Source organism: Panthera pardus, unplaced genomic scaffold, assembly GCF_024362965.1.
Source record: "Panthera pardus isolate Hobbes unplaced genomic scaffold, ASM2436296v1 HiC_scaffold_1, whole genome shotgun sequence".
Lineage (NCBI taxonomy): Eukaryota > Metazoa > Chordata > Mammalia > Carnivora > Felidae > Panthera > Panthera pardus.
The window spans coordinates 11,077,739-11,085,644 of record NW_026526654.1 but is presented as its reverse complement, the minus strand read 5'-3'; the positions used below and the strand labels follow the sequence as shown (position 1 = coordinate 11,085,644).

The 7,906-nt window shown below is 55.8% G+C and overlaps 1 long non-coding RNA gene across 1 annotated transcript; it reads right to left on the bottom strand.

Moving 5' to 3' along the window:
- Positions 1-826: 826 nt before the first annotated feature.
- LOC109264060 (uncharacterized) lies at positions 827-5,918 on the bottom strand. Its single transcript, XR_008416943.1, has 3 exons — positions 5,825-5,918; positions 2,258-2,320; positions 827-925 (listed from the first exon to the last, which is right to left on the bottom strand). It is a non-coding gene; the product is annotated as an uncharacterized LOC109264060 (long non-coding RNA).
- Between the last annotated feature and the right edge of the window lie 1,988 nt (positions 5,919-7,906).

Here is a 7,906-nt window from a genome sequence, read left to right as displayed (position 1 = left end):
CATACACGTGAACATTTGGGTCCACACTGTATCTTACGGAACGCTAACAGTTGTCAAGGTCTACTGAAAACGTGCCTTGGAAAGTTGAGATGTACCAGAGTCAGGCGTCATTTGACCGCCTTGAACCCAGCAGTTTGGGCCCCAGCAGATGCTGGGTGGTGTTCGTCCCAGGAACCGGAATTCACATCTGGGCGCACAATTGCAAGAAAGTGCTGAACTTCCCGGCTGCTGAATGCAGTTCACGCACTTCTTGTGGGTTTCTGCTCCCGGCCTCCCCTTGGCAACTGTCAGCCAAATACTGGGTCTTGGTTCTCAGCGAGCTGTTTCACTGACACGCACCCCGGACACCATGGAACTGCCCTTTGGAAAAGCACCTTCTCTCTCCACGTTCACTACTAGCAGTGTGGCCTCGGTAGGTTCTTCAGACCTTTGTTCTGTCCCGCGTGCAATGGGGTCAATGTCACTGCCCGCGCTCTCAGAATGCTTAGGTACATGTCAGTGAGCGGGTGGTCACAAGTCCCCGTTTCCATGTGTCCCGCAGTGGCTAAGCTGCCTTTGCATCCTGAGCACAAGAGCCTGCTTGCGTGTGCACCCCCGAGACCACCCCAAAATGAGAGGAACTTGTCTCCACCAGCCTCAGCTTGGCCGCCTCAATCTCGGGAAGGTTACAGAGAAGGTTCCGGACACCTGTTTCTTGCATACCGCCATTTGCTTTTGCCCCAGAAGTAAGCTGGCCTTAAAGAATGTAAACTGGTAGGATTGTGTCTTCACAACCACAGACCTCTAGGAGTACACGCCATCACAGGTTTAAAAAATGTATACTTGCTTTTTTTCTTCATAATCGTTGTTGATTTTGGTAGTGGTCTTTGTGTCATAAGCAATGATGAATTACTTGGATCCAATATCTCTTGGACTAGAATTTCATCTTGGGAAAAAGCACATAAGGACATGTCAGAACCAACAGAGCAGGACAGGTACCCTTTTGTTCTACCTGGACCGAAGGCACTCTGTGAAGCGGGACTAGAAACCGGAACTCAAGGGGCACTGTGGAGACGGACAGGGTTGGGGTCTCTAAAGAGCCCTGTCTGGGATGGGGGACCACTGCCCCCCTCAACAACTCCTGAAAACCTGAGGGCATCCAGATGCCCTGGACAATAAACTTTGTTCCCCAAAGACACGAGGCTAGAAAGCCTGGTCCAGATGCCGTCCCACCTCTACTCTCTGCCCCTCTGTCCTTCTGTCCCCTCTGAGACTTTCCCCAAGCCGTCCCCTTGGAGGCACACGGTCTTTCCCGATTTCTGCAGAATGCAGCATTGTTTTCTCTCTCCTTCTACGCCTCCCTGACAGCTCCCAGGAAGCTTCTAACGTAAGCGCGCTGGGCTTTGCGTCAGACAGACGGGACCCACGTCCTGGTTTCACTCTCACTGGATCACGACCCAGGCACCTTCCACTTGGACCCTCAGTTTTCTCCTCTGTAAAATGGGTCTGTCTTATCTCATCAGGCGTGTTATGAGGGTCACATAAAGCCGTGTATGTGGAAAGCCCTTAGTACAGTTGGGGACTGAGGTGGAGGCCTCCCTCAGGGCTCCCCTAAGCTGTCTGTCCCCCTGCAAGCACCTCCCCGCAGCTGTCCTGGGCCAGCACCTCCCCCAGGCCCTCTCCCAACCCTCCCCACCCCCTCCACCCCCCAAGCTGTCCTGGGCCAGCACCTCCCCCACGGTCCCCGCCCCCAGCCACCTCCTTTCTACCTTGAGCTCTCCCCGCCCCACTCACCTGAGTCTCTGCCACATGCACATGGTGGTGGCCTGGCAGACACCCTGCTACAGGGAGCTCTGAATGGGCAGCCCCTGCTGTTCTCACGCGGTGGCCTCACTTATTTCCAGAGACACGGATGTCTTACTCTCCCATCCCCACTCGGGAGAAGTGTGGGTGGGTAGAGTGGGAGCCTCAGCTCCCCTTCTGGGCTTAGTTGATCAGCAATCCCAGTGACTCATCCTTTCTTTCTCCACAGTGGCTGGGACTTTGGGGGGTCGGCCCATGGGATGAAGGGGGTGCTGGTGTCAGGACTATCGTCCTGCGGGGCCTGGGACGGTCAGAGCCCCCAGGAAACTTGGGAGCATTTGTCTCCACCGCTCTCGGACTTGCTGGTGCCCCGTTCTTGCTGGAAAGTTCACCTGACGAGGCCTCGCCCTTCCAAGTCTGGCTAAGTTCACACCTGTGTGGGGCCACAGGCATTTGATACAAGGAGTTTCCTTACCAAATAGTGCAGCCACGTTGTCATCAAAATTTTTTAAATTTGGTGGCAGTACCGTACGTGGACCTAGAAAAGAAATAGAAAAGTTAACAGTTTAACAATTCATTGAATTTGCACTGATCTCTCTCTCTGCGTCGCCCACCAGCCCGCTGCAGGGGGGAGAGGCCTGCAAGGGGTTCCCAGGACTGGGTTCTCATCCGGAAAGTGGCGGGCAAGGTGGCCGTGTGGTAGAGGGACGTGCCCTGTGCTCTGACTCCTGCCGTGTGGGGCAGTGCTCGCTGGCACCGTCCCTCAGAAGGGAACATGCGTCCTGGCACCAGGGATGACTGCCCTTGCACGTGCTCCGCGGACAGCCAACCAAGAGGGACGCGCACGTCCTTTCTGAAGGGCTCCAGAGGCCGGTGCCTCTGGGAGCTTAGGGACGTGATTTGGAGAACGGTGGGGGTTCTCTGGTCGGGAGGGGGTCCCAGAGAGACTGGCCACCGGCTCTCTCCCCTTCAGAAGCAGAGTGATTCCAGGTGGTCTGTTTACAGGGAAGGCACGGGGTCTCAGGGGTGAGCCGGCCGGGCCAGACGGCAGACTTCCGTGGGATCCCTGGACGCCCGACCCCCAGCCTCCCCGGCCTAACTGGGGGCCCGACAGTGCATGGAGTGAGGGTTTCTGTACAGCAGCACCAGCCGGGGGCTCCCTACTACTCCTTTTGCTCAGAGCTGGGTGTCCTCGTCCATTTCCTCAACTCAGGGTCAAGGTCAGCCTCCCCTCCCGCCCCCGGGGAGGGGAGAGGGCACGCCCGGGACCCGCTGGGCAGCGCCACCTTGCCCGGCTGCACAGAGCTCGCAGGCGTCTGCAGACTCTCGTTCCAACAGTAAACCAGTGACGACGCTGATTTTCAAATGGTTTTAATGACGGACAATCTGCATACCAATGGCCTCATCTGCACGCGGGGCTTAGAACAATGCGGAAATCTCTGCAAGGAGGTCTGCACGGAGATGACAATCGCTTCCCAGTGTGCTGACCTCCCGGTAACGAGGCAAACAAAAGTACAGTTCGCCGAGGATGAGGCATTAATGAGTCATTAAGAATGGGCACAGCTGCGTCGAGCGAGCACTTTGTCAAAAATACTCTTTTCATTCTGTGTCTGTCCCGTGATTATAATGGGAGTATTGTGCCAGTCAGGCGGCAGCACGCGTGTGCAGAAAAATATTTATGCTCTAGAATACCCGCACGGTTTTCAAAGTGCATTGTCAACGGTGGCGGCTGTGGCGTGTTTCGCCTGTTGTCACCTCCGACTGACAGTCTCTCGGCTTCAAACCGCCGGGCCGGAGTTACCAGGATCCCTGACTACTCCTCCATATTTGCACAGTGCGCATCCCGGACACCGGGAAGGGCTCGCTGCTGACCTCTGCGGCTGTGCTCTGGTTAATTTGGGGAAAACAAGGCAAACCAGGCCCATGGCTGCCGTTCCCGTCTCTCCTCGTGGTCAGGGCGGCTCACGTTGACCAACGTCACCAGTGCCCTCGGAGGCAGTAAGCCCCCAGAGAGGGGGGACTTCAACCATCCCCATTTTGACTGCAAACTTTCTAATAGATGAAGTTCTCATTTCCAGTTTCTCCCTTAACTCAAGCAAGACTCAGAGGGCAAAGCCTCCTCTGATGGGAATGGAGACTGCCTGAGCCGGCCGGAGCCCACACGTGATGGACCCCATGACAATGATGCACATGACCCTTCCTGTCCATCTGCCTGTGCCTTGGCCTCTGTCCCACATCTCTGCAGATAAACCTGGAAGGGTCTTTGCATTTGGAGACAGTCTTGGAGACGCCAGTCCGCGCTGTCTTCTGGCTGTCGGCCTCACCGAAATGAACTCCTTTCTCGTGTCACCACCACTGTCTCTACCTTTGGATTTTGTCAGCAGCCGGAGCTGGTCTGTTTGGGACCCCCGGAGACGGGTACTCCCGCGCCCCTGCGCCCCAGCCGCAAGCACATAAGGAAACCCACTGTTTCCTTTCAGAAAATGATTTAGGGACTGCCCTTAACCGGTCTTTCAAGCCGGGAAGACCATGACGGTCACCTAATGGTGTCCCTGTCTGGACAGGAGACCAGGTCGGGGAGGGGCGGGCTGGCTTAGGGCTGGAGGAGTGCGCCGTCACTGGGCACTGGGAGCACCTCCCGAGGGCACTGGCATGTGACAGTCTGAGCAGGAAGGAGCAGCCTGGAGGGACACGCCCTCCCATGGGGGACACACGGCCCCCACCTGTTACAGCCCCTTCCGCACCCACGGCGTCGCAAAGGACACTGTCCTTGGGAAGCGTCTCAGAGCTCAGTTTGCTGAAGAAAAGGAAGTTGGGGATGTTCAGTCCTTTCAGGACCACCTGATTTCTGGCCTGACTGTGGCCAGCTGGCCCGTCCCCCCCTCGCCCCCCCCCCCCCCCGGACGTGTGGGCGTGGCAAGGGCAGGAGGGGACACAGACCTGGCTCGGGCAGCACCCATGGTCCTGCTCTCAGAGGAGCCTCCCAAACCCTGTGGGTGAGCCTTCAGGGTCCACTCGGCCATCCTTGGGAGCTGGGGCTGGAGGACCATCTCGGCCCCATTCCTTCCATCTGTGGTGACCTGTGCGGCAGGTGTAAGAGTGGCCGGGTGGCCTGAGAATAGAGCTTCCTGGCAGGAAGTCGGGTGGGGGGGTCACAGAGCACCCCCTCCCTGCCATCCTTTGCTGGGGAGTCACAGAGTCCCATCCCGTCCCGACCGGCCTGTCCCTGCTCGGATCCTCCACAAGGAAGGGGCCAGCATGGGAGGGCCGGGGCCAGAGGCACGTGGGGGCCATCCTGGGTGTGATCGGCACCCTCCCTGACAAGGGCATTCGGGGACCACGGCGGATCGGGTGCAGCCGGGATGAGCTGCTGTGCAGGCTTCCGTTAATTTTGTCCGGGTCTTCATGACACTGGCATGCAAGGGACAACCGCCTCACGTTAGCAAGAAAAGGTTTACATGAAGCAGTAAGACCATTTGGACAGGACTACAAGGTCCCGGGACAGCAGCAGTGTGTGTGTGCCGGAAGTGCAGGGTGGTGGACGGTGGGGGGCGACAGGGTCTCTGTGCTGCCCCTCGACTTTCAGGAGGTTAGAAATTGTCTTTGTTTCCTTAGTTCAGGGGGAGAGGGAGAGAGGGAGAGAGTAAGCATGTGCATGGTCAGGGGAGAGGGGCAGAGAGGGGAGAGAGAGAAAACCCCTAGCAGGCTCCACACTCAGCACGGACCCCAATGCGGGGCTGGATCCCATGACCCTGGGGTCAAGACCTGGGCCCAAATCAAGAGTCGGCCGCTCAACCGACTGAACCACCAGGCACCCTAGAAATCATCTATGATAAAAAGTGAAAATACATCGCATACGCTCCTTCCCCATGGGGTTCTGGAGTTTGAAAAGGACTTTCAAGGTAGAAAAAGTGTTCAACTCGCTTCACTCTCTCCCAGAAATGGATGGGAAACTGGGGAGGTGAGGAGGGGCCTGACTCAGCCCCAGGGAGACATGCGTTTCCCACGCGCCCAACAGCCATCCATCCACCTGTGACTGTACCTGAAATCGTGTTGATGGGCTGGGGCTCCGCGTGGCGCCAGCAGGACAGCAACAGGACAAACAGGGTCACTCCTCTGTCTCCTGCCATGTTCCCTCCGGCATGCCCTGAAGACCTTGGTCTCCAGGATACCCTAGAATGTCCAGGGTCCTGTGACATCACGGCAGGAAGTGCACAGGGTCCCGCCCCTTATGAAGGGACGGTGGTGTCCAGGGTCCTGTGACGTCACGCAGGAAGTGAGTGGCGAACTGCCCCGTGTGCGGGGAGGGCCGTGTCCGGGGACGTGTGACGTCACGGCAGGAAGTGAGCTAGGCTCTCCTGTGTACAGAGAGGGTGGTGTCCATGGACCTGGGATGCTACTGCGGGAAGTGAACCAGATCCTGCCACATGTGCGGGGAAGGGAGTGTCATGCTCAGGGTCTGTGCCCGGGGAAGGCATGGGAGATTGTCTGGGCCTTGGGGAGCCCATCTACTTACACCTGTTTTGGGCTCCGCTTCCTTCTCCAGTCCTGCATATCCTTCATCTGTGTCCACCTCGCCCCTGGACGCCTGTTAGGAACGCATTCTCTGCGCCCAGCTCTGATCTCCTGAATTAGAATCTGAATCTGCCCCAGATCCCAGGAAGATACCTGTGCACAAGAAATTTGGGAAGCCCTGGGCTACAGCGGTGGTCACTCTGGCCCTTGTAGGTGGAAGAAAGTATTCCTTGACTCTTTTGTGGTTCCTGGCTGTGTCTGAAAATGAAACCGACAGTCACAGGTTAATAGGAGAAAGATTTATTCAAGATAGATTTCGTGTGAAGACACAAAGACACAGAAGATGGCATATGGAAATGAAGTCAAGAAGACAGTTTTGTAATGCCCCCGATTTCAAATCCGAGAGACCACCAAGGAGCCGATACCGATGCAAAAGCACAAGGGTTTATTTGCAAGCTCGAGCTTGGGCCCAAATATACCCGACACAGCAGAGCAGGGACTTGGACCCCTAGGTTAAGAGGCGTAGCAGATTTATAGGGGCCAGTGGCCAATGAGATTGTAACACACATAGAAAGTTGCATAGTCATGTCAGTCCACACGCAGGTGGCCAATTGAATTACAATTTACCCTATAGTAACTGTTTGAACTAGCCTATCACTCTGGTCAGAATTGGCACGCAAGTTTGGCGGGCAAAAGGTGGGGTTTCCATTCTTTGGCAGTTAGGGGTTCCGCATTCCTATATGAGCCGGTTTCCAGTAAGGGTGTGCTCAGCGGCTTGACTAGGGTCGGGGAGTGTCTTAAGCAATAAGTAGGTCATGTGGGGGTTATACATGAGATGGTGGGTGTAGCACAAAATGGAGTTAGTCTTGCTCTGCTTGTCCAGGGGTAGGGGATTTTTGTTAAATTCCTTGGGTCCCACAGTTTGCTGAGTGTTTTATGCTGGGTTGGATGAGGAGTGGGCAGTGCGGGAGGAACAGGACAGGTGTAGGCATGGGAGAGCAGTGACCCCTGGGAAACAGTGAGGCATGCTTGTTGGGGTTCTTGTTGGGCTTACCTTTGTCTTCAGAGATAGAGACACTCCTTTCCTCTGGGTGTAAGGAGGATGCTTCTCATATGACATTCTTATGACCTGTTTTAGGGGGCAAGGGTGAGGCAGGTAGAGGTCTGACTGACCTACCTGCCTTGGACATTTTCTCAAACTCCTTCAGCTTAAGTTAGTCAGTGTGCCACAGTGACATAGTTTGGAGTGGTTTGTCTGGAGCCTCATCTTTCTCCCGTCTGAAACTTTCCCAAGGTTCACGTCCAGAGAAGATTGTCACATACCCATTGAACCAAGTCCTGGGTATTTGAATGGAAACAAATAAAAACAAAGGTTAATGGTTAGAACAAACTACAGGCAGTTTCGGAGTCCAGTGGGCAGTCGTTGGAGATTTCTAGGCTTCGGGCTCAAAGCATCTTCAGAAGGAGTGATGGCAGCTGCCGGGAATCTGACGGATTTTCCTGGCTTGTAGTTTTTAATCGTCTCTGGTGATGTCATCAGATGCCCCAGTGAACATGAACTTTCCGAGTGGCCCCCACAGCAGCAGATGGGAAGGCTGTCCAGACATGA